General features: G+C 41.0%; 1 protein-coding gene across 1 annotated transcript in view; it reads right to left on the bottom strand.

Moving 5' to 3' along the window:
- Positions 1-18,551, bottom strand: part of LOC108791126 (leucine-rich repeat and fibronectin type III domain-containing protein 1-like protein) — a 91,713-nt gene extending 73,162 nt beyond the window's left edge. The window contains exon 1 of the mRNA XM_018561510.1: positions 18,387-18,551. The gene's annotated coding sequence lies outside the window, so the exon portion shown is untranslated. The remainder of the gene's footprint in view (positions 1-18,386) is intronic.
- Positions 18,552-27,654: the final 9,103 nt, after the last annotated feature.

Below are 27,654 nucleotides of genomic sequence, written 5' to 3'. Positions count from 1 at the left end.
ATATAACATATGAGAATATGAAAAGGTTAAGGATGCAACATATAGAATCTGCATCAAGTCCACTTGTCACTGCTGTGAAATCCTAATGGTTTTCGGCTGATGGATTTTGTTAAATACATGTCGATGGGGATTCGGGCAGGCACTTGCTCTAAGTGTCTGTCCTTAAGATCTTACAATAGTTTCATGCCGGAGGCTCAGATGCTGTACAACCTACTGTGATATTACTAATTCTGCTCCTGACATTGCTGCCGGTACAAAATTAGCACAGTGGCCATTCTGTGAGAACGCAACATACTTTATCAGCAATAGTCACCATTAAGGTGACCTGTCTCCAATACACAACTGAATGGGATACCAACATTTTACAATAATTAGAAGGTGTAGGTTACTGTTCAGCAGGTAACTAAACAGGTCATATGTAACTATGACACATTTATACAACTGGATCATGCATTTCTGCATTTTAAAGGCTCAGAGCACTCAAAAATTATATGTTAGAGGTGTAGCCTCATGGGCACCCCTTGCTTCTTATATCTCTTAAGAGGTCCTGTGGTGAGCTCCTTGATTTATTGGCAGTTTGGAATATCACTATTGCCACAACATCAATGTCCCCAAACATTCTCATTTATCCTGTATCACACCTGGGTGCTGTTATCTTGCAGTTGAGATAGGTAATGATGCAGCGTGGTTCCCCTGGCGCAAGTCAAGACAACTATATAGACCAAAGGCAAAAGCAAACCACCCATTTATAAAGCACAGAAATATACCTTACAAATGTATACTATGCTCAGCAAGTGAACATGGAACCCCACCACAGATTTGAATGGGACCAAGTGTAATGTGCACTGGGTCCCCTGATGAAGGGGGGTAATTTTCATCTTCTGCTGAGACTTTTTTTTCCAAGGGCTAAAGCTAAACTCCAGAATAGCAGTAAAAACTATCCATCAGCTCTGATCCATTAGTAAAGCAAGAACACAATTTTTATTAAAACTGCATCTTTTTTTTAATAAACTCACTTTTTCAAAAATGGTGACATCATTGCTGCACTGTCACATTTACTGTCTACCCATGGTAATGCCTTCTTGCCCAACCCAGGTCTACACTTATTGCATTGAGATTTGTATTGCGTCCTTATGTATTAACATTATTTGTAGTGGGGTCCTTGGATGCATTCTGTACATTCTTGCAAAGTCTTTTTTTATTTCTTTAATATAAATGGTAAAGAAAAGAAAAAAATCTTTAAAAGTATGGACAGACCTTTTTTCTCATCTAAGACAATTTCTGCCTGGAGTTCAGCTTTATGGTTAGCCGTTAGGGAGGCAAGTTCTGGGTCAAGTGCTAAAGTTTTCATCAGGTTACATGTTATGGGTTAAGTGTTGGACTCCTGATCTATACCTGAAGACTTAACCTAAGCCTTAAATCTTAAGTTATGCCTTAATTGTTTGGGAATGCAGTAAACAGTTTAGGTTACTTGTTAAGGGGAAAATTTGTTTTGGTGTTGGGAATTTTTTTTAATCAAAAGGACAGTTAGGTGGGAAGATGTACACATGTAGAATGTACACCTGTTCTTAAAACTAAGAACTCTAAGAAAACCAAAACCATCCACTGCCAAAAACTAATGTACCATACTTATCTTGCTGTACTCTCCATAATATATACTGAACATTCAAAGGAAGAGTGGGGCACTCCTCTCCTTCATTGTACAGTCACAGGCTGGCAGAGGCACAAGACCTGTAAGGCCCTGTTCACACAATCTGATTAGGAGGGGATCTGTGCACGCATCCTTTGATGATCAGAATGAATGTCACTGTTGTTATATCCAAGTGCGTCCATTTTTTTCCGCCATCGTAAAAAAAATGAAATTTCCAGACCAATGTTGGTCTATGGGGAATCGAATGTGAATGGACATGTGTCCATTACCCCCAATCTAGCACAAGGAGGTCAAGTGAAACGTACCTCAGATCTGTTTTGGCACCTTGCCACAACCAGGGGTAACCGGATGTAACCCCCCTGTCCGTTTAGATGCCCACAGAATAACATTGGGCTTCCGATCAGGTCCACCTGAAAAAGTGACAGGCGTACCTGACTTGAAAGGGCTCTAAGTGTTAACTCCAGCAGAGAAAAATCAGGTCTGCTGTACTGCGGGAATAGATGGACAGAAATTGATTTCTTTCACTACTTTCAAAATGTTATGTCTACATGAATTTTCCAAAGAGGAGTATTCCTTTTTCTAATTTTATTTATTTATATAACACTGACAATATTTCAACAGAACACTGAATAATTCACATCAGTACCCATCTCTAAACAACCACCCACTCTAATATCCTTACAACAATCATGCTCAAACACTGAGGCCAGTGTTTTGGTGAAAGACAATTAGGCTGCCGATATGCCTTTTTAGATTGTTGGAGGAAACTAAAGTATTCATATGATTGTGATCATTACATTTACTGGTCTACGCTGGGCTCTGCGTTCTTAAGAACCTGCAGAAATTCCTCAGTATGTAATGCAGATTCCTTGTAGGATCTGAATAGCCATTTGCAGTTTAGTGTAATAGCTCATCCTGGAATTTTACACACATTAAGTGAAGACAGAGTTCCTACCTCCTATAGATGACATTTCTTCTGGAAATAGTATGTGACCGTGATTATATGTTGTATATGACAGTAACTATACACAGCATAGTATCATAAAATAGTGCATAAAACAATTGGATCTACACATTTAGTCAGCTGAAGTTATATGCAGATGTTGTTTGGTTGAGCTTGACTCTGCCACTATTGACCAGTGAGGTAATTCATTATATTAAAAGAGAACTATGGCCCAAGCTTTTTTTGACATAGTTTCCCTTTAGGGGCACAGGAGGATATATACTAATGTCCTCCTGTGACCCAAAACTTGGCATATAGTGGGCTATTGCCTGCTATATGCTGACAGTGCAGCCTGGAAGGATCCCAACAATATTGTCAGGATCCACCCTGCTGCCTGATTGACAGCTGACTCTGCCTCTCAAGAGGCAGAGCCAAAAGTGCTCGCCCCCTCCCGTGTCCGTCCCTCCAGTCAGCACTGTGTCAGACAATGGCTCTGATTATGAGGATGAGTGTATTTCACTCTCCCCATCATTCTCCTTCAAAATAAAAAATTTTTGAACTCTGCAGTGTGAACCTAGCATTAATGCTTATTGGAGTAGATGCAACATCCACTGTATAGTATATAGTATATAACCTGCCATGGAATGTTGTGCACCATCAGACTCTCCAGACAGCAGATTGCATTCATGGTCCTGTATCTTTTTGTGCCCAAAGGGCACACTTTTGCAAATTACTATAAAGTACCAAAATGGTGACTCTGGGCATTTGAAGGATACATAGTCTAATACATTAACTTAATCTGTATTGGAAAATATATGCACATAAGGGCAGCTGCCTTTATATCTAGAGCTACAGATGGTTTTCATTTGTCTTCCCTTAAAGGTAAAGTTCACCTTTAAAGAAAAAAATCAAATAAATGTGCATTGGAGCTAGTAAAGCATTGCAGTTGTGTTCAGTGCATCACAATTGCAATACTATGGCTCCTGCAGACTCTTCCTCCCATCCCTGTCTCTACCAAGGCACAGACATTCAGTAATTACTAACAGATTAACCCAAAATCTGATGGGATGATGCTCCAGCACAGTGCAGGAATGTCTTCTCTTGAGATGTGGGATCCTCATTGTCTCCAGGATCGCTGCAGAAGGATTGTAACCTTCAATTATGTGCCACGGGTGGAGGATGCGGGTGTAAATTTTACCTTTTTTCCTCACTGGTGCTTTTTGCTACAACTATCACAGTGTGTGGGGGTCTGGATGTAAAGAGTGGACCTTGCTTTCTATCGCAAGATCTGCTTTAAAGTAAATGTATAGCTAAAACATTTCATACCTTTTGGATAGAGTAGGGAGGTTTACCACCCCTGCCAGGTTATTTTTTTATGCTCTGTACCATTATGGAAATTTCCTTTCAAGAAGAATTTAAGGAATAAAAAAATAAAAAAAAACACCCTTGCAGTGGGGCTACGCCTGTACTGCAATGGCTAAGTGCTTGTTTTGTCTAGGGGACGCAAAGTAGATATACGCACCTGATCCTTGGTCGGCACTCACCCCTTAGCTCCTGCTTAGACTGCCGATACCCTGGGGAGCAGAGGCTGCAGGGACAGGTCTAGCAGTCCGAAGACACCGATGATTAGGTGACTATATCTGCTTTTTTTGAGACTCCTGGACAAAACAAGCACTAACCCTTGTAGTGTGGGGCAGCCCCACTGCAAAGGTATGTTTTTGAAATTACCAAGTTCTTCTATAACTTCCTGTGCAAAGACCCAACAGGAATTTAGTGGAAACCCCTCAAACGTGATTGGAAGTCCTTTTACTTTGGGTCTGGGTCTCTGGACAGGAATTCCCTTCTGGAACAACTGTCCCCATTGAAAGATTTTCTATTAACTCTTCTGAAGACAACTCGGTCTGTTCTGGGGACACAGAACATTTTGGCTTTTCCTTCATTTTGTACTGATGACCATTGTCAACAAAAAACAAATAGAGGAGTGAATCTCCCCAGTGGAACAGAGATTCCCATTCTATCAGGGGAAAAAAAGAGCTTTTGCATAGAGATACACTTTCATGAAAATTGTCCATAGATATACAGACCTTAAAAGCAGACAAACTTCTTCCCACTTCTTAGCCGACTCATTGGTCAGGGAGAATTGACTTTATGTGGCAGCTTGTCTCCCTAAAGACTACAAGCACACACCAAAGTCGGCCATTGGGAGCTGGGTCACTGCGCACATTAAACACTGTCTGGCCGCTGGGAATTTAGCAGAAGTCCGTCTGTTTTTGCGGTCTGTGTAACTATTAGCATGAAGCAAAGGGGTGTGAGAGAGGAACATTTTTATTTATAACTAAAGTTCAAATATAAAAGAATAGAACCAAAGTCTGAGTCCTTTCGGAAAGGTTACAATTTTCAAAAGTGACTCATGTAGTATACAAAGAAAATAGAGAGGTGTGTTCCTGTCATGCACACAGAACTGCTCTCAGGACAGTTTTAAAGTACACCTGTCATGAATGAATGAGGTAGGCTGCCATTTCCTTTTGACAATGTTTGTTTTCCTGGCTTTCATGCATACCTAAAGGCTTCAATACTTTACTGACCCGGATAAAGTACATAAAAAAAGAATTCTGAGGTTTTCTGCTTGTTCTGGATCTTGAGACCAGCAGTGGCAGCCAAATGAGACCAGCAGTGGCAGCCATTGCACTTTTTCGTATGACAGACGCACACTAAGAATCAAGGTTGCCTGGGGCTCTCCAATCGGCCTCCACAACCTTTGAAACAAGAAGATGTTTAAACACAAATGACACCTTGTGAAGGTATGAATCTCTTTGGTCAACTCTAGAGGAAACCCGTTTGGAGAGAAATATGGAGGCTGCTATTGTGGACCTCTGCTTCCGATAGTATATGTGCCCGGCTCTGATCCTTTGTTTTGGTTTGAATACTTTGATATGAACCAGGAACAATCATGCAGATTAGGAGTTCTGACTTTCATTTGATCCACTGCTTCTTCTGCGACTCATATCTGAAGTGAGAGACCGACAGGCAACTAGAAGTCCCCATATTTCCTTCATGGCAGGAGATTTCCACCCCATTTATTGCTGTGCCCCCCATGGAATTGGGGGGTGAATTTCCCACATCTACAGTCCTGTCTTGACAGCCAGGGCTCTAGGATAGCTGAACCTCCTGGCTCTCCCTCCTCTGTAGTGCATTGTCCAGTTTCTGCACAGATATATAACGGTCACCAGTCCCATAGTAAATTCTCCAGAGGAATATATGGGGATTGTACTCTAGAAAGAGAGATCATAAAGTCAATTTCACAGCTGAGCCCTGGCTTTCTCTGTAAGTCTGGGGGATGAAGAATATCCCTGCCAGAATAACAGCACAAAATTCCACCTGAAACGTTTACTGCATATGACTTGTCGCTGTAGGGACAGTGACCAGTCCAAAAATATACCATCCCCTACTTATCCCAGTGAAGCTAGGCTTCTAGATGATTGTTGCAGGGATAGTAGATTACAAGGTCCACAGGATAGGGTTGGGTGTGGATGGTTCTATTTGATCCGTAAAGACCTGTGAGATAGGTCAGACTATAGATTGATAAAATAAAATACGGAGGAGAATAGGCCAGCAGTTTTTGTCAGTTTATCCATCACACTCCAGGCTATCCCCTCCCAACTTTCCACTCATTCACGGAGCACTAATGCGGTGTAACCTTGCTAATTGTATAATTAATTATTCCTGGAGAATCTTGGAAGACATACTAAATTAACACCAATTAATGGCAGTTGCTGTACCACAGGTCTGTGGTTCAAACACAGCGGTTATTTACAGTGCCTAATTCATGGAGAAATCTAGACAGTTGAAGTCCATTAGGGTGATAGCAAATGAACAAACCCCTTGCCTGCAAGCGCACATAACAGATGCTGTATTAAGATTGTTCATTTATTTCCCTTTAAATGAAACACCTACAATCTCAATACAAATTAGTCAACTAAATGTGAGATTGTAGTCCATCACAGGAGCGAGCTTGGAGTGGTAGCTACTTTACAGCACACACAGGGACCATGGGGAACAAAAGTAGGTACCCTCCAGAAGGGAATTCAGAGAGGATTTGAGGATCTGCAGCCGAGTGATACACAAATAAGATAAATTTTTTCTAATAGTTAAGGTACTTGAATGCATTTTTAACTCCTGAGTTTATTGTCCCTTTAATACTAGTATGGGAAATGTAACCCATTGCAGCCACCATCCGGTGTATTGGCTATATCAGTGACATTTTAAAATACATAGACATACCCAGTATTGGCGTTATTGAGGTAATGTAATATAGTTATACATCATGGTAGGCCGCTGTTTACGAAATACAATACGCTACAACAAGGAGAGAAAGGGCAGCCTGGGTGGGACAGGGCGAAAAATTAATATCCAGAGCACATTTATTAATTACCCGACAGCGGAATTTCTATCTGTTCGTATCATAGCAAGGACATAAACCTTGGCAGATAGGAATTGTTGAGAAACGGGGAGGAATACAGTGGATTAGCAATTAGAGGGAAATTAATTGCTAGTGCATCTAATAAACTAAAGCGTAATAAATAAAAATGCTTTACAAAGTGACTAATATCTCCCTGCGGGGCAGTGGTAATTAGGATTAGCCTGTTTCTCATAAGGGAATGTAATATTGATCTGTGCTGATTAATAAGCCAGGCTGGCAAATGCATAAATACTTTGCGCAGTTTAGTTATAGTTAGATGAGGACACATTGAACATTGCTCATTAGAAGATTATTATGTTTCTTCCTGTCTGAAATGTTTTTGCTGCACTTTTGTTACCTAAGGGGACAATCACCTAATCTGTAACAAGAGAGATCATAGGAGTTTAAAGATAACTGGAAGCGCTGTATGTGGCCCTTCACTGTAGCAATAAAGAGTTTCCCATCTTCCTCGTTGTTGAAGTACATGGTGCCCAGATATTGCATTAATATTTTACCTGCAGGGCCAGTTGAAATGTGGTGTGGCCTTCAACCATGTGTGAAAGTTTTGCGGCCCAGTAAAACCATTACGACAGACACCTAAGCAGCAATGATGTGGAACGTCATCTATTTCATGTGCCAGTGTTCAGTTTCCATGAAGCAGCACTTTTAACTCTAAGTCTTGGCCCATTTGCCTCACTATTATAACTGCTGCCAAATGTTGTATTTCCACTTCTCAAATGAAGATAAAGGATATGTGTAAACCTGACCCAAATAATGATAATGCAGATACAATGTATCTGCATTATCAATGTACGATGTATACAAAGCGCTACGGTATTGCCATGTACTAAGCCAGCCTTTCTTAGGGTGCCTCGAAACATTTGCACAATGTCATGTGCTAATCCAGGGAGGGTGGGATCCATTCACAGATGGATTTAAATTCGCTTCCATCCAAGCCTGCTCTGCCTCCTGCCACAGTTCCTGTGTGTAAGGTCGGGGGAGCTCCTGACGTGAAAGAGGGATTCTGATATGAAGGGGAACCCCCATTTTTTGTGTGTGCGATATTGCATGGGGTGGTTCCCCCTAAAATTCATAGCAGACCCCTATCTGGGATTAGGGTTTTTTATGTATGAATTTTGGAGAGGCCACATTTTTTAAAATTTTAGAATGGGGTGCCTTGAGGTTAGGAAAGGCTGCTTTAAGCCATACTACTCACTACGATCTTGGGAACAGTGTGGGGTTGACTGGCCAATCTGCCATGTCCTCAGGCCATGACAGCCAAGCAGAGGCTTTTTCTCTTTACCTTGGCTTGCCCTTAGGATATTGAAGTTGGGCTCTGTAAAAAATATATAGCACATCAAATTCTTCCTCATGTGGCATATGGGCAGGCGAGTATAACTTTTTTATTTTCATCCCTAGACAAAAATGAGCACTTAACCCTTGCGGTGTAGGGGTAGCCTCACTGCAAGGGTTAAGAATATTTATGCCCAGAGTTCTTCTTTAAAAGAACAGGTAAAAGTTAAAATAGTTAACAATTACTTTAAACTATACAAAAATGTTTAATTATTTCCCACCTTATCCGAAATTTAGAACTCAAGTTTGATCTGTTTATATTTTCCCTTCCTTGGTTCCACCTTCCTCCTAAGGCTCACACATCACATGTTGCAATGATAGGTGGGCTACAGTGCCAATATTTCTTAATGGCACCCCAACGCACTTACCCATCGCATGCGTGTTGTATTGTACAGCATTGCATGGTAACCTATTAGCATGGGATGTGCTGCAATGTAATTTAAGAAGAAGGCACTTGCACTTCTTTTTAGTGTTATTTGGCTTCATTACATAACGTATTTTAGTTGTGGCTGGGACATTCCTCGCCTTGCAAATGCATGTTGGTTTGGTTTTAGTCATAGTTTTGAGCGGGCTTGAGCAAACTGGGTTGATATCAAGCCCCAGCGCACATCTTACTCAAGAGTCCTCAGCCCAAGCAAAAGGCTGTCTCTGGTTATGCTAATATCAAAAGGCCTTGATGGGTGGATGTCAGTCTAGAGAAATCGGTGTTCCCAGGCTGGTTGCATTTGCATGCATACTGCCCTAAGTAAAGCCCATATGTGATGCTGAGCCTCCATGATTATAAAGAACTAAAATCAAATAAATGAAAGTGGTGCGACAGAAACCATAAGACTGTTGAGAAAAGAACCAGATGATACTGGACGTTCTCCAGACGGGAAATGAGGTGGGCTCTATCTGACTTGTTGCAAATGCTAAAGCACATTATGATAAACTCGTTGTACAGTGAAATCAGAGTAAGCAATTTCAGTACAGGAGAGGTGCTGGTACAACTGTGCAAGACTGAATGTAAGGCTGGAGTTCAGTTGTAACAACAACAAAAAATATTTGGCTGGAGTTGGGTTTCAAACTTCATTTTAACACTAAAGCAATGCCAAGTGCACATAACCTAAGATGGGTTTCCTGCTATAATGTAACCTGACTATGGTTCTCCTTTAACTCTACCAATTATAATTTGATATTTTGTTATGGGATCGTCTTCATCAATGCAAATGACCTTAATACAGAACATTTGCTTTGTAAAATTCTACCATACTGACTTGGCTGCGGCCTTATTTCACCCCAGCACAGCAGAGATTCTGAGAGACTGCCGAGTTCTAGCACCACACATCTTAATAGAGCCGGTCTGGTTGGAAAGTGGAGCAGCCCTCAGGCACTGATTTTTTTCCCCCTGCTATGATTGATATGTTACATTTACATGCATAATGGGAAAGAACGTGTGCAAACAAATCTGAAGATATGGGAGAATGTAACAGTAATTGGAGAACGTGATTAACTCACTATTCCTGTAACCTGTAAGATTGCTGGGGACGGTGAAGACATAATTGATGGTTGTGCATACCTGTTACTAGGCAATCATATTTTTCTCTTAGGTTCTAGTTTTATTTTTAAAGGGCACCTGTCTTAGGAGAAATGGTAGGCTGCCTTTGCTGACTTACTGAAAATGCCAGTAGCTGGCTGTCATGATGATTCTTTGGCTTTAATACGGTTCTAAACCTGAAAAAAAAAACAGTAAGTGAAGTTAGGAGGGGAGCTAGGGGGCTGGTTTCCTTTCACAAATCGTTTCCTTGGTATGTACTTTACTGTGCATTAATTTCATAATCCTTGTATGATATATTACATTGTATAATCCCAAAAAGAGATGGCATTATATTGCCAATACAGTGCCACAAGCAGTGCTAGTTGCAGTATTTTATAGAATTATATGACATCTATCATCAAACAGATGTGCCAGCACACCATATCTGCTTTCCCACACCTCTATAGAACTACAAGTCTCAGCACACTATATCTGCATTCCCCATGCCTCTATAGAACTACGAGTACCAGCACACCATATAGTATTCTCATGCCTCTACAGAACTACAAGTCCCAGTTTACCATATCTGCATACCCATCTCTTAGATTGTAAGCTCTCACTGGCAGGGCTCTCCTTACCATCTTTTCTTGAATTGTATTGTAACTGTAATGTCTTCTCTACATTGTAAAGCGTTGCAAAAACTGTTGGTGGTATATAAATCCTGTATAATATTAATAATAATAATAATGCCTCTACAGAACTACAAGTCCCAAATTATCATATCTTATTTTTCCATGTCTACAGAACTACAAGTCCCAGCAAACTATATCTGTATTTCACACACATATACAGAACTACAAGTCCAAGCACTTTATATCTGTATTTCCTATGCCTCTACAGAACTACAAGTCCCAGAACACTACTATATCTGCATTTGCGATGCCTTTAGTCCCAGCACACCGTATCTGCATTTCCCACACCGCTATAGAACTAAGAGTCCCAGCACACTATATCTGTATTTATCTATAGAACTACAAGCTGCAGTATACCATACCTCCATCCCCATGCAGAACTACAAGTCCCAGCATGCTTCATTTGTCTCTCCCGTCTCTGGGTTACCATGAATCCCAACACACTATAGTTGCGTTTCTTCTGTCTCACCGTTTTACTACCGAGGAACTCCTTAAATCATTTCCCCACACATTGGTGGTTGGCATGGGGATGACAGGTAACCATCTCTAAGGTAGAAAACATATTTAGAGTTGAAAAGAAAACCTTTTCCCTCTTCCTGGAGTATTCCTGTGTGACCCCAAGAGTTATAACTAGAGTAGCATAGCCATCAGTAGGGCCAGCAAAACGAGCAAGAGCCGTGCCAGCCAGTACACCTTGTACAGCCAAGTACAGACAGGTACATGCCCTGGGAACCGCGTGTTTATTTAAAGAGCTGTTCTATACCAGGAAGATTACATTTAGAGGATCTGCATTAGTAAATTGCAAATTTCACAGCAAAGTCCATAGTGGCCGCGAAAGGCCAAACTACATCCTTAGATTTGTGTCATTCACAAGTGTAGAAACACAACAGCACATACTGTACTGCTATATTAATGTTCTGAGATGTAATATATACAATAATGTAATAGTCTTTTGAGCTGTGGATGGCAATGAAGTGCAGTGTTACTCTTTATGTGCATACTTATCTATGATACAAAGGAAGCTGTTTTTTCGATCTCCGTTTCCTACACAATGCTGTATTCTGATGTAAAATTCTTCTAAGCAAGTAAAACTTAATTCAGCATTCCTCAAGATCTCAGTGCTTCATCTAAACACATAACTAACAAAAACAAGTCTATCTGGAAGTGCAAATAAATTAGATGTTTAAATGTGTATACTTCTTTGTAAAAGCCAACAAGGGATACATTTAGCGTTATGCTCCGAAATCTGTGCCCGCTCCTAATGTAAATTAAGTTGCAAAAATCACCAAATTAGATTTAGATCTCATCAAGATGAACATCTCCCAATCCTTCGCACACCATCTCTACATCATTAAGAGCATGTTTTTTAAATACAGGTATGGAATTCTGCTATCTGGAAACTCATTATCCACGAGCTTCTTAAACCGTAAAGACAAAAAAGTTAATAATTGTCAACACTTAATGATGTCACAGACAAGATTACCAAGAACTCTTCTCATACTAAACAATTTAATGAGGATAGGAATGACAGGTAATGTGTAGGTGTAGACATAGGTCAGTATTTTAATTCCAGCATATTTTAGGAATATAGCCCTCAATTAAAAATAATAATTTAAAAAAAAAAACAGGAAAGACAATATCTAAATTGTCCCTTTTAACAGCACCACCCTACAATTTTGGAGTTTAAACAACCCTTTCTATGTAAAATAAAACAACTTTTAGGTCCAGTTTTAACAATTAAAAAAAAAAAAAAAAAAATCCTCTGTGGTTCATCCTTCTTCTCTGCAGTAGTTGCTGGCTAATCTAAAGCATAACAAATGTAAAAGTATTTGAAAATCTGCATCCTCTGCATCCAAGCCAGCATTGAACACACAGGATGTGTCTATCTCCTCCAGCCACTAGATGGGGCTGTACATATATTAAGTATTGAACAGGAGCATGAACTGGGAAAACCCATATGGCTTGGATGTTAGGGTAGTCATAGTACACCAGCCTTTCTCAAACAGGGTGCTTTCTGGCTTTGTCAGGTTTGGCTTCAAATGCTAACACAGTATCATGAATTACCATGATGCAGACGAGCCGGCCAGCAGCAATATGGAAAACACATGATGCTTATCCAGGCTGTGCTGCATCCAAGACCTCCCCCACTATTCAGAATAGAACAGAGGTCCACCTCCATCCAGACCTGCTCTGCCTCCTGTTCTTTGCCATACTGATGCACTGTGGTAATGTGAAGGGGGGCTGCTGATGTAAAGGGCGGCTGCTGATGTAAAGGGCGGCTGCAGATGTAGAGGGGATTAAAAAACAATGGGAGTGGTGAGCGCACAACAGGTGTGAAAAGTATGGAAAAACTTTAGAAAACAGGTGTGGGTGAGCGAGCTCCTAAATCAGGGAGAGGGACCCTGTAGACAATATGGGACAACGAGAGAAGAAGTGCTACAACCCTGGAACACGTAATGTTTAACAGTTTGGAGACTTGTGTAAATTTCAATGCAGACTCACTTTTGGACGGGCGAGGTAGTATCTTGCCGTTACGGAGTGTCGGTTGGTTGTCAGCAAGGCTCGCAGGGCGGCATCTGTGGCTGGTCTATGTGGAAGTGAACTCCGGGCTACAAGGCTTCTGTTGGGTCCATGGATGTTGGGGGGTGGTTAATGTAACTGGATGACCCGTTGAGGCGAAGTACATTGTGTGTGTAGTGTGACACTCACCGTCAGGTGCAATGAGAGCTCAGCTGGCCAGGCTGCCACTCGTCGGCTGAACGGGAGCAAAAGCGCCGCTATACACCGTTCTGACAGTGGGTCAGTGGTCGCTATGGAAGGGGTTGAGGAGCAAGCCTCAGGCTGAAGGACCTTGCAGGCTGTGGAGTGGTCGGTTTGGCTACGCATTTCGAGGCTCTGTACCTCTTTGTCAAACCAGAAGTAGTTCAGAAATAGTTCCCTGAAGCCGGCGGGAAATGCAGCGGTTTAAAAAAAATTACAGGTAGGCGTGGTTTACGATAGTCAGCGGCTGTCATTGGTCAGTCTTGCCTGGAGGGTTGTTCAAGGCTGCTGATGAACGGCTTGGAAGCCGTTGTGTAAAAAGCATCTTTAGGTGTGTGTGTGCGGTTGTAACTGTTTGTTTATTCTCCCAGGAATCCTAACCAAAAAACAACTTCTTCAGAACCTCCACAAACACATTCACCCAACTCCTTAATAGAAACTACTCCAGAATTACCAGCCCCCCTCAACACCATTACCTCCAGCACTGGCAATATTACTTATTTTTTAGACTTGGGACCCATACACCCTCCCAAAATAAAAAGAAAAGCACGCGAAGAGGAGCCTGAGGAGGAAAATTTAGCAAAAATAGCAAAAACAGAAATAATCCTACTGTAGAACCCTCCACCATCAAAATATTTAATCTTTCTGACCATATTCTAACCCCATATGAATTGTCTTTACTCCAAAAAGGTCTACATTTTGCACCAGACACGAAACCCAACCCATTTACATTATTTAAAGACCTGAATAAATTTATTCGCTCCCTCACTCTACAACGCCATTACTCGACAGCTCTTAACACCATCACTACCAGTAACGCTGCCGATTCACTTGATGAGACTGCACTCAACATAGTTGAGAACCTCGATGGAGACATTCTAAACATATTACATGAATTGGCAGACACTTGCCCCGATCATGACTATAATATTGAGTCCATTGCTAATCCTGAAATTATTCACACCTTTCTCAGACCTAAATCCAATTTCTATCCCGTACATTCAAAAGGCCCATTTGTCGACACTTTTTACCACGTAGTATACTCAGATCTCTTAAAGGTATGTTCCAAATCTAAAAAACATCCCAACCTTTCCCAGAATGAACAAAAAGCCCTGAAAGAATTTGGTAAAAATAAGATATCGTGATCAAACAAGCCGATAAGGGAGGCGGAACAGTCATCCAAAACAGATCCGACTATATCAAAGAAGCATTAAGGTTACTCTCAGATTCACACACCTACAAACCTCTTTCACAAGACCCACTTACTCCCTTCACCAAAGAACTTGAAGCCATCATTGAACCAGCATTCATGATCGGCGTCATTTCAAAAAAAGAAAAATCCTTCTTAAACCCAAAATACCCCAGCACCCCTTATTTCTACCATCTACCAAAAATCCATAAGGACAGTGTAAATCCGCCAGGCCGTCCAATAATAGCCAGCACCAACAGCCTTACCAGCAGACTCAATCTATATAGATCAATTCCTTCAGCCCATGGTTACAGCCCTACCGTCCTACATCAAAGATTCCGGTCACCTCATTAAAACCCTATCCACATACCAATGGTATGACACTTATTGTTGGTTGTCTCTGGATGTCTGCTCCCTATATACATCTATTCCACATGCAGTAGGTCTAGAGGCCCTTTTGTTTTATCTCTCTAAATCCTCCAACGACACTCAAGCACAATTTATCATGGAATGCACCAAATTTACATTGAATCACAACTATTTCTCATTTCTGGACAAATTCTACTTACAAACTAACGGGACAGCCATGGGCACTAACTATGCACCCAGTTACGCCAATCTCACTATGGGTTATTGGGAAGACCACCACATATGGAAAAACAACCCATATGCCAAACATCTAGTCTTCTATGGGCGATATATAGATGACATAGTCATCATCTGGGACGGTGCACCAGAAAACGTGTTAGAATTCGTTCAACATTGCAACAACAACGAATTAGGTCTGTCCTTCACCCATGTCATCAGCACGAACGAATTGGTTTTTTTAGACCTCGAACTCACCACCAAAAACAATCAGATCATTACCAAAAACCATACAAAACCCACAGGGGGAAATTCATACCTGCACTATCACAGTTGCCATCACCCCCGGTGGAAAAACAACATCCCCAAAAGTCAGTTTTGTCGACTGAGCAGAAATTGCACCGACTAATCAGACTATACTGCGTCCAGTCTACTTCTCACCAAAAAATGTAAAGACAAAGAATACCCTGATGAATTAATTATAAACGCATGCTCAACCTACCTGCAAACAGTTACACCTAAAACTGTCGATCATAACCAAGCTTCAGCTAACAACAACCAAGTGAGGTTCATCACCACATACAACAATAGTTACAAGGCCATCGAAAAAGTACTTTGTAAAAATTGGCACATCCTACTAACGGATCCAAAATTAGGACCTCTCTTGCCAACTAGACCGTTCATAAATTTCAAGAAAAACAAAAAATATCAAAAACATAATTGCACCAAGCAAATTACTTAAAGAATCCAAAACGAACACAAAAAACTTCTTGTTTGACAACAGAGTTTGGACATTTCGGTGCAAAAAAACGAAGTGCCTCACCTGCCAATTTATTCATCATGGCCAAGTAACATTCAGAGACCACAGCAACAATGTCTATAACACAAGACAATTTATCACATGTACACACGACCATGTGGTATATGGACTAACTTGCCCCTGCGGTTTGATGTATGTCGGACGGACCATACGTCTTTTACGCAAACGCATTGGAGAACACAGACACTTTATACAAAAAGGAGATACAGAACATAGCGTCCCAGGGCATTTTACAGCCAAACACCACAAACATTCACGCCTTGCATGTGTTTGCTATAGAACACATACCCACTCACCTAACACCCTCCGTGCGTTTTCGACTCTTATGCAACAGAGAGACATTTTGGATATACAAACTGAACACCTTAGTACCAACTGGACTTAATGAAGATCTTGAAATACAAACCATCCTCTAAAAACAAAAATAAAAAATAACAAAAAATAACTAATCAGACCCTGGGTCCCATATATACATAGGATTTGTTTCTCCAAACGCACTATCTACTTCCTAAACAAAACAATTATAATGGCTACAACTGAAAGGTAAAAGGACCATGATAGTGCATGTAACGAATTGTTTCAAAATAAATCCTTTCTACCTTACGCTCATTCGTTTTTAAACATATTTGTAACTTATCCTTCTTTTAAACATACATTTTACTGAAAGAAAAGATCCAGTCATTCATTTGCCACAAGGAATGATCCACTCTTTTAAAACTTTTTATTAATGATTAGATGATACTATTCTATTCTAAGTAACACTTGTTTATAAACAAACAGTTACAACCGCACACGCACACACACACACACACCTAAAGATGCTTTTTACACAACGGCTTCCAAGCCTGACCAATGACAGCCGCTGACGATCGTAAAACCAAGCCTACCTGTCATTTTTTTTAAACCGCTGCATTTCCCGCCGGCTTCAGGAACTATTTCTGAACTACTTCTGGTTTGACAAAGAGGTACAGAGCCTAGAAACGCGTATCCAAACCGACCACTCCACGGACCGCAAGGTCCTTCAGCCTGAGGCTTCCTCCTCAACCCCTTCCATAGCGACCACTGACCCACTGTCAGAACGGTGTATAGCGGCGCTTTTGCTCCCGTTCAGCCGACGAGTGGCAGCCTGGCCAGCTGAGCTCTCATTGCACCTGACGGTGAGTGTCACACTACACGCACAGTGTACTTAGCCTCAACGGGTCATCCAGTTATGGGGGGCTGCTGATGTAAAGGGGGGCTCCAGGTGCAAAGGAAGGGACTCTGGTGCAAAGGAAGGGACTCTGGTGCAAAGGAAGGGAATTCCACGTTTTTTTAATGTGGGATCCAACTTTTAGATCCGTACCAGACCCCTATCTAGGATAAGGGCCCATTATAGATTTTATGAGAAACGACACGCCAATCTCTACATTTGTTTTCCTCGGGAGCCTTGAGATTTTGCATAATTTTAAAGGGTGCCGTGACTGAAAAAAGTTGAGAAACAAAGGTCTACTCTACAGGTTTCCATTTCATCCTGTTCCAGCAATGTGGTTATTGTAACAGTGGTGACAACTAATTATTGCGGTTACCACACTGGGCAGTAAACTCATATGCATTGTCAGGACTTAGGCTTGTGAATATTAAAGTTAATTGATTAAAAAGTGACCTTGTTCCAAGTTTTTATCTGGCTTTTATTGTCTTTATACAAAGAGTTGCAACCACAGTACAGAGTTTAAATAAGAACTCCAGGAAATATTTTTTTTTTTTATTAACCCTTGCAGTGTGGCTACCCCACACTTGAAGGGTTAAGTGCTTGTTTGTGTCTAAAACAACAAAAATGATACTCAACCAAAGTTCCCGAGCTTGCCAGCTGTCACAGTGCTCCCTCCAGTCCGTCTACCCCCTCCCTGCAGCATTGGAATCTTCTCTAGCGTCCTCATGTCTATACACAGTGTATACATGTGCTACTGCTGCAGAGGAGGGGCAGAGACGTTGGAAGGACTGGTCTAAAGCTGGCCATACACCTTACAATTTATCTGCAGATTTTCTGTGGTCAGATGGAAAAGGTGCAACAGATTCCTCCATCTACACTTAACTGTGTGGATGGAGTAATCTCCACCTGGGCCAATCTCTTGCACTTTTTCCATCTGACCACAGAAAATCTGCAGATAAATTGTAAGGTGTATGGGCACCTTTAGAAGAAGCCGGCTCAGAGCTTCGGGTGAGTCTAATTTTTTATTTCTTTCACCTAAACACAAACCAGCACTTAACCCTTGCCCCACTGCAAGGGTTATTTTTTTTTAAATTCCAGGAGTTCTTTAAAGCTAAACTCCTTCAGTTTTAAATGCTAACCATGAGTTCCCCCCCCCCCCCAGCCCCCAAACTGTAAGGGTTAAATGCTTGTTTAGTCTAGGGGGTAACAGAATGAGCACAAGCACTTGCCTAATTCCTTGTTTCCCTGGCAGCCAGTGGTCTTCTCCACTCTCCAACGCTCCTGGGATGTGTTCAGGCTCTCGTCATACTCGCTTGCTTGATGATGTCAAGACAGTCTGAGACCGGTTGAGTGAGGAAAAGGAACAGTTTTGTGGGACTGGTCTTGCGCAGGGAAGGAAGTCTGCAGGAGCAAGGAATAATCACTTCAGCTTTAATTTGATTTGATTTACTGAAAAGCGACAAGACTAAAATACCAAGCTGGCTGATGAGGGTGCTACATTGGTTTTGCGTACAGGAGACCTATACCTGGTTTACATTATATTAACCACGACCCTCTGACCCACTAGCCCTTATTGAAATCATGAATACAGACACTGGTAACATAACCAAATAATGTTAACTGCTGATGGCAAAATTAGCAGAATATCAAACCCAGACACATATTGGATCACAATACTTGACACAGTCCCACAGATTCCTAAAAACATCAAGTGCCCATAAGACAGATATCACCAGCTGCTACATTTTGAATCTAATTTTAAGAACTGTTAATATATCCCAAAAATCCTATTTCTTGATGAGGTAGCAAGTTTTTCACCATTTTTACATTGTCTTCTGGTTACGATGGATGTAGAGAAGCCCGACACCTCCAGCCAGTATGATGGGCATGAAGAGGCTGTTAATGCCTGTTTATTGGTTCAGATTGTACAAATAGTTTTTGTTGATCTTACAAATAGTTATTTCTCAATATTAAGGTAATTTTTGACAACAAAAGTATACAGCCTTGGAGGTTGAATGTTTCCCCATTCCAATTACAAGACAATATTTTTCCCTGCACATGATGGGAAGATAAAAGTTGGAAGAGATTCACCTTATTCACTAAGCTAAGGAAACAAATCCCTTGCACAATGAGCAGCTTTTTTGGCTTCAGTAAATCAACCCCAATGCATGTAATAAGCAAATATGGCAGCCCCATGTGAAGCAAGGTTTCTAAAACCTCTGCATGAACTAGGATCATTTCAGTATATCCAAGATCAGCTGTAATACAAATTACAAAATGCTGCGCATTCTCTTTACAGTAGTACAGCCATTTTGGTCTTTGTTGTATCATTATGTGTTAAGTGTTTGCTGCACGTGGCTGGCAATAAGTGAAATGGGATGATAATTGGTTTATATGCTAATATAATGTTGAATATTAATGGTGACATTAATATATTGCATTGCCCTTTCTGCAAACTTCAGTTTCTGTGTTATTTAGTAAAGGGTAATTCTTAGTGCTTATGTTTTGTATATATTTGATAATCTGTTTATTATAAACTATATTCTCCATACTGGCTGGTTCTGCTACACTCTCCTGTGTAACACCAGACACCTTCTCATTTATCATGTCTTCTATTTTTGGGAGGGCTAATCCTATGACATCATTATTTTAACCAGCTGGGCCACTTTGCAGTAAATAACAGATGCATCAGCAATTTTCTTGCTACATCTTTGTATCTGGGATGGGATTGTTCAGCAATGCAGTCCTGGGGGGAAGGGGGGGGGGGCTGCAGAATAAAATGTACAATAGTTTCAATACAAACCAAGCCTTTCACCTTTGTGAATCTTCTTTCTGTCCTACCAGAAAGTTGTGCAAATACACAGGGGTTATGTTCATCACTAGAACAGTGTTGGCCATTTGAATCTGCATTCAGAAAGGGCCTCTGTAATTACTGCAAGGGAACCTGCGTGGTCAGATATATGGGTGATTCTTTAGATCTTGTGTTAAACAAGAATCCCCAGCTCAGGACAAGTATGTAGCTGGGCAAGCCTGAAACCTTGCCTTTCTATGTGAGCTAAAGATCAGTGACTTAGTAAGCAGTGAAGCTAGGGAATGAGCACTAGAAAGATCTAAAAGTGGTGGCACCATTCAATCTGAGTTGACACTGTCTTTTGATTTTGTCATTAACAGAGGAGGGAGCATTCCTCAATTGTGCCTCATACTGTAGGTGGCAGCAATGTAGAACTACCCTACTACCCCATATGTAGAAAATCCAATGAAACGATTTTCTGCAGCACCACGTGAATGCATTCTTGTCTTATCTGAGGAATGATCCAGGGGGTTCGAAACCGTTGTATGAACTGTACATGTTTGTATTTTGAATAAAGATTTTTCTATATACAGGTGAAACTCTAATAATTAGAATATTGTGCAAAGTTCATTTATTTCACTAATGCAACTTAAAAGGTGAAACTAATATATGAGATAGACTCATTACATGCAAAGCAAGATAATTCAAGCCGTGATTTGTCATAATTGTGATGATTATGGCTTACAGCTCATGAAAACCCCAAGAACCCCAAATCCACAACCTCAAAAAAGTAGATTATTACATGCAATCAATAAAACAAGGATTGTACATAGAACAATATCAGACCTCTGAAAAGTACAAGCATGCATATGTACTCAGTACTTGGTTTGGGCCCCTTTTGCAGCACTTACTGCAATTACTTTTGCACGATATTCTAATTATTCGAGTTTCACCTGTATTGTGATGTTTGGGGAAGTTAGCACAAATGGTGAGCGCTTAAGGACCAGTCTTGAAGCCGTTTTGACATAGAAAGGACAGTCTTAAAAGCAAGACTCCTCAGAAGTACGCTTTACCCTTTAGCAGATTTCCACACCTCACGTGTGACTCCTGCACACATCCCTCGTGTGACTCCTCCACACATCCCTCGTGTGTCACTGGCTCTCTAAGCCTCCTTGGCTGTCTTCCATGAGCCTCCAGCACACACAGCCACCTGGCTCCCCTCTGACTTCTGGGTGGAGTACTCCTGACTCATGAAGACCTCTGTTCCTCTTCCCAGCTGGAGCCCAGTGCATTAGCCAGCATCCGGTGCCCAGGTGTGCAATCATTAGGTGCTGGCCCCTACCAAACCATAAACCAAGGAATGAAGATTTCGTCCCTCCCAATTCTCTTTGAAGTCTCCCAGTTCCAGGATCCCATGCCAAATCCAGAAAACCTGGAGAGAACCACAAAGCAAGTCCTTTTACCAGCAGAGGAATTTGTTTTTCTGGAACCGCTCATCCCCTGCCTTGTTCACACCAAATGCAGAGCAGATCCGCTCAGGTTTCTGCACACGCAGTGCAGTGGGTTGTGCCGCGTTTTGGGCCGTTTTTGGTAAAAGAAATTCCAGGCATTTGCATGCGATTTTGATGCGTTCCAGAGCAGGTAAAATAGGGCTTGCTGCAGTTTTTTTCACCTGATCTGGAACTGCACGCTGCTATGTGAACTGGAGCAAAAAATACCATTGGAATATATTGGATGCAGTTTTGATCCGGTCTGCAACTGCTCTGCACCTGCTCCGCGCTTGGTGTGAACCAGGCCTTAGAGCTCTGGCTGGGATGAGATCTCCAGTCCTGGGGCCAGGTGTTACCAATGACCAGTATAGCTGGATCAGGTGGCTGAGAGCAGCCGTATTAGGAGTCTGGACCAGAGTTCAGAGAGTTGGGTTGGCGTTGTGTGTGTGCAGGGAAGCACACGGACACAGGCAAACTCAGGTGTGTGCTGGACGCACAAGGAACAGCCAGGGGTGGCTTGGAGAGGTCAGGAAGGTCGGTGACCCTAGGGCCTGTGGTACAGACTGCTAAGAGAGCAGATTGAGGGCTCACGAGGGGTGAGCAGTATGAGTGTCCTGGAGCTGTGAGAAGCTAAAAGACTGTCATTTATGTTGCGGCTAGAAACTGTCTTGTGCACAGGGGAGGTCTACCCTGTGGATGGAATTATATATTTGTGTTTGCCCTTTTAATAAACTGTGTTTTACTCGACTTACCTGGATTACAGTGGACTGTCCTTGTTTATATATAAATAAATACATTATTTTTTTGGAACCAAATCCCTCTGTCCCTCTTTCCTCGTCAGTTGTCCCTTTTTTTTTATTCTGATGTACAGATATCCATGAATATGTTCTATTTATAAAAAGTGTTGTTATGCACTAAAACCTTCATCTTATCTCTTAATTATCTTGTTTGTGACACTAGACTCAGAAGTTTATTCTTAAAAAAGCATTCAGGTAGCTTCAAATCATGTCTGAATTTGTGCTGACACTGCTCACTCCTGTAATGGACTACAGTCTCAATGCAAATTAGTAAACTAAACATGAGATTGTAGCTTGGATCTGTGGCTACTTTACAACACACACAGGGACCATGGGGAACAAAAGTAGCCAACTTCAAGATTTGGGATACTTGAATGCATTTTTTAAGATTTATCTCGTGAGCGTGTCACTTAAATGGTGGGAAAAAAACAATTCTGGATTTCACCAATTATTTTTGGCATATCAATTTTGAATGGTCTGCATAACTGGGGGTGTGGCAGAGGTGTATGCATTGCTTGAATACATCGAGTTAAAAGGTGTCACTCTTTCTCATCTCAGAAATTTGTTTACAAGTTTTTTTCCAAAAATAAAAATAAAAAACTAGTGTAGAAAACAAGTGCAAAGAAGCCTCAAGTGCCTCTCGCTGGCAGAAAATATCAATACAGTAAACTTTCTGTTATCCGATATTCAAATAACCAGAAAAAAAAAAATCCTGTGTACTCACCGCTTTTCTGATCTGCGGCATATATTATCCTGGAAATGATTGTGTCTATTTGTCTTAATTTTTTTTGATTACTGCACTTCAATATTAATATGAAGTCAATACAGAATTTATGTTATGATATGGAATAGTATGGGGTATGGCACTAGTTAGACCTATTTTTAATAATAACTCGGAAGCAACCAGAAACAAAATGTATCCGGAATCTACCAATCCTCGTGGATGCCTGATAATGGGGAGTTTACTGTGTGTGTGTGTGTGTGTGTGTGTGTGTGTGTGTGTGTGTGTGTGTGTGTGTGTGTATATATATATTCAGAATTTTATATTTGCATAATATTTTTTTCATCCTTTTAAACATCATTTTCTGTCCGTCAGTGAAAAGCCTTCATATATAATTTAATTACCTGTAGAGTTGACCACGTTTCTCTGCAAAATTACAAAGCCTGGATCACATCTAGATAATCTGATTCATCTTCTGTTCAATGCAAAGCCAGCTATCTTGGATTGGGGAACACATAGGCACTCTCATTGTGTGACATCAGTTTAGCTATATGCCTCTAAGACAACTGATCTTCAAGTATCAGCCATGATGCAGGCATAAACGATGGATTTCACTTCAGACATGGGGATTGATGCAAAAGCAGCTACAATGTGCTTTATGGAAACTGCCAAGAGAGATATGTGGACATGAGGTATTAGTGTGTTTTATCCTCTCCAGTGCCAGCGTACATTGGAATTCACCTTGGTGTGATTGTGGACACTTAATATAGCAGCAGCTTTTTGGGTTTTTTTTCCTCTCTGTTTATTGTGTTTGATTATATTTGCATCTAAATTGCCAATGGACTGAACGATGACAGTGGCCGCTGTAAGGCTGTGAAGCACTAATCATAGTTTGTAGACTACCAATAATTACCTTACCTTTGTTAGTGTGAATGTTTTGAAACATCCGAGTAATCTAATGGCAATAAACTATCGAGTTAAAAGGTATAGTTCTCATTTTTAATTCCTTATCATATAAATATTCAGTGTCAGATAATGTAAACGTATGAATTGCTGACGTCCTTCTAACAATGCTAAATACTTGGCTGTTATGCTTATGCTCTGGTTTCAACATGAAGACACTGACCGGGAAAAACTGCAATTCAAAAATGTCAGCGATAAATCGGAAGCCCTTATCAAAATACTTATTCCAGGTTCTTAAAGTGCTGATGAGCCAGCATGACAGCTATACAACTAGCCTTGTAGATGAATAGGTCTGCAATAGCCAGCAGGAGCAGCCGAAGGACAAAAGCTGCGGTGACTGGACAAAACAAAAAAACTACTTGGGTCATGTATGTTTTCTAAAGCAGGGTTTTTGGACCTTTTTGCAGTCATGGCAATCTTTTAAAAGTATGCAAAATCTCAAGGCACCCCAGTCTAAAATGTAGAAAACAAATGTAAAAAGAAGACCTGTGGCACCTCCTAATTCCATGCCAAACCCTTATCCGAGATAGGAGTCTGCAATGGTTTTGAAGGGAGGACAGCATGCAAAAAAATAAAAAGTTACATTCTCTTTCCACATCAGGAGCCCCCTTCACAACAGTGTCCCCTCCTTTTGCATCATCAGAAGCTCCCTTTGCATCCAGGGCCCCCTCCTTTTACATCAGAGTCCCCCCCTTTCACATTAGAGTTTCTCCTTTGTGGCAGCATGACAAGGAGAGGGGCAAGCCTGGATGGATGTGAACTTCCATCCTTTTTTGAATGGATTGCACCCTCCCTGGAATAACATCATTAGTTTCTATGGTGTTGGCGGCCAGCCCGGGGGCACCATGCATGGAAAGGCATGATGCTGTACAAAAATTATGAAGCACCCTTGAGAAAGCCAGAAGGCACCTTGGTTGAGAGAGGCTGTTATCTAGAGCGATACCTTCAATAAAATTGTCATCTTGTCCTGAACCCATCTGACTAGCCTCCCGAAGGGACAATACTTTCTGTGGGATAGAAATAAGACTTAAAATACACCTGTTCGACTCAACCTTAAAGGTCAGTTGCACCGAAAATACATTTCTTCATTTTAGATGTGGGGCAGAGAATGGTCTGTCAAGTTTCAATGCTGCCCAGGAACGTTCCCACCCTGACATGTGTTCTGTAATGTATACTCTATAGGAACAAGCTGAGACTGGTGGCAACATGTAGTTGTGCCACATCAAAAGCTCCACACAGACACAAGCTTTTTTATTTTACTTTTTTATTATAGAATAATGAAGTCCATACTTTATAGATTATTCCTCATTTACAAAACATTTCTTTCCAATATTACTGAGCTATAACAAACTAATATAATGTCCATTTTATCTCTCACTTCTTGGACCACATGGTTTTCTGCCATTCCTCGGGGCTTACAGATTAATGTTACATATTCAACAAAATGACTGTGAACCTGCAGGGACAGCCAGGCTGTTGTCCAACAGGGGCACAAAATACCATCAATCAGGAAAGAGGACCTCCCAACTATGGTGGCAGAGAACAGGTCAAAGCCAGAATAGACACCTTACAAGTAAGCCATGTTAGGGCTAGGAGAGCTTGGCCCATGAACATCAGGGATGCCCTGCCCCAGTCTACCAAAAAACAGAGACTCATAAGGGTTACCTATGGGGCTGTGGTGATAGATGATCTCTGAACTAGTGCTTGTTCCACTGATTCTAAATTTTGATATATTTTTCCGTTTATTGTTCCTTTTTTGCTTTAAAAGATTATCTGGAAATAATTTATACTGCAATCTAATACCAGAATAGATTTTTTTTAAAAACAGAAAACCTGCCTGTGATTATACAATTCACTTATAAATATGAAAAATATTAACATTAGAAAAAGCGGTGCTGAACCATGGAAACTATGCTGCTCAATTAGGTTGTAAGGTTAAAGAAGTTCACTAAGCCTATTTATATCTAAATTGGTTATATAATGCAACACAAATGAAATAATAAAAAAAAATGGTATGGCTACACTTCAAACTTACCATGGCTGACAATTGTGAGTAAGGACCAGCCATAGGAGTGAATGGGTTGTGTGGTACATGACCTGGGAAAGGGGCTTGAAGAAAGTATTGTTCTAAGTGGCTGCATTTGAAGGACAACTTTATTAAAAGTTGTCCTTTAGAGAGAATATTTTGTGTTTTTTATTTATATTTACATTTTTCAGTCAGGCAAATATAACATGCTGTATCTGAATAATTTTGCTAGTAGGTGGAGCTTTAGGATTCCCTTCACATGTTTTAATCTTAATTACACACACAGCTGAATAAGTCTGATGAGCGATTCACCTATTCTCCATCCTGCTCTGTTCAGATGGACCATATGGGTATTTAGTTTGAGAACGATAGTTATAAAGGAAGAAGCTACTGCTGGGCTCTCACTTTAGAAAACCCAGAACGCTTTATATAACCGTTGTCATTGGCACATTGAATAGTTTCTTTGTAACATATAGATTTAAAAAAATGAATTAAAAAAAATAAAATCAATTATCATGGTTAAACTCGCAAAGCAACCACCGCTCATATTTATTATCCTGTGGTCACACAACCCCATCCCTCTTGTTGGTACAGGCAAGAAAAGCATGCTGCAGCTTGACACTGGTTCTCGCAGAAACAATTGCCGCACAAACGAATGGTATCCCAAGCTGGACAATGTTTATTCCCGAAGTCAAAGATCTCTATGAACAAGTCATTTGGTGAAACATGTTAGAGTTGGAGGAGTCTGTGTATGTTGACAGCATCTTTTGACTTTGGGAATAAACATTGTCCAGCTTGCAATCCCAGTTGTTTGTGCGGCAATTGTTTCTGCGAGAAACCATTATCATGGCTATTTGGTTTAGTGGGTCAGTGAATCTGCATTTGTACAGTCCTTGCCACTTAAGTTTTATTTTAGAATTGGATACAGTAGGAAAGGCTTAAAATGCTACTCAAGTTTTATAAAAAATGTTGCTGTGTCCTATAGGTAAGATTTTTCTTCACTTCCTGTTCTCTGGACAAGTGGAGATTTATTAACAAGCTAACACATCATTACAAAATTAAGGTTTGTCACTTCAATCTTTGTTCCAACGACAACTGAAAATGTTTCTTCACTTTCAGCTCCATTGTCAACAGGAGAAACAGAGAACAGTAGGGTATCCAGGGTATGGAACATGCCCTGGGCACCACTTGAGGGGAGGGGGTGGGGGGATGTGGCGATCCACAGAGGCAACTGACTTTTTTTCTCTCCCCAACCCTCTACCATATACATCTCCCCCACCCGGCTCTTAGCAACCAGGGATGATCTTGCCGACATCCTGCCCAGCTCCTGGCAACTAGTGACATCACTGGTTGCCAGGAGCTGAGCAGGAAGCTATCCAGATTGTCCCAGGTTGCTAAGAACCAGGCGGATTCACCTCTTAGCAATCTGGGACACTCTGGCCGGCATCCCACCTGGCTCCAGGCAACCAGTGACGTCAGTGGTCACAGAAGCTTGGCAGGACACCAGGGATGCAATTTGTTGTAGGTACGCCTCTGACAGAGAGGGCTGACATACCCATAATAAAACCTGATAGGGGTGCCAACTATTCCACACTCTATCCAAAATGAAAATAAAAGATTATAATTTGGCTTTAAGCTGAAGATTTTTTTTATTTCATAAACAGTCTGCATAATAGAAGGAATGGCTTTTTAATTGGATGTTCTGTAAA

The sequence above is a fragment of the Nanorana parkeri genome, unplaced genomic scaffold, assembly GCF_000935625.1.
Source record: "Nanorana parkeri isolate BGI_ZX_2015 unplaced genomic scaffold, ASM93562v1 scaffold528, whole genome shotgun sequence".
Lineage (NCBI taxonomy): Eukaryota > Metazoa > Chordata > Amphibia > Anura > Dicroglossidae > Nanorana > Nanorana parkeri.
Note: the sequence above shows the minus strand (reverse complement) of the source record. Positions and strands in the feature narration are given on the sequence as shown.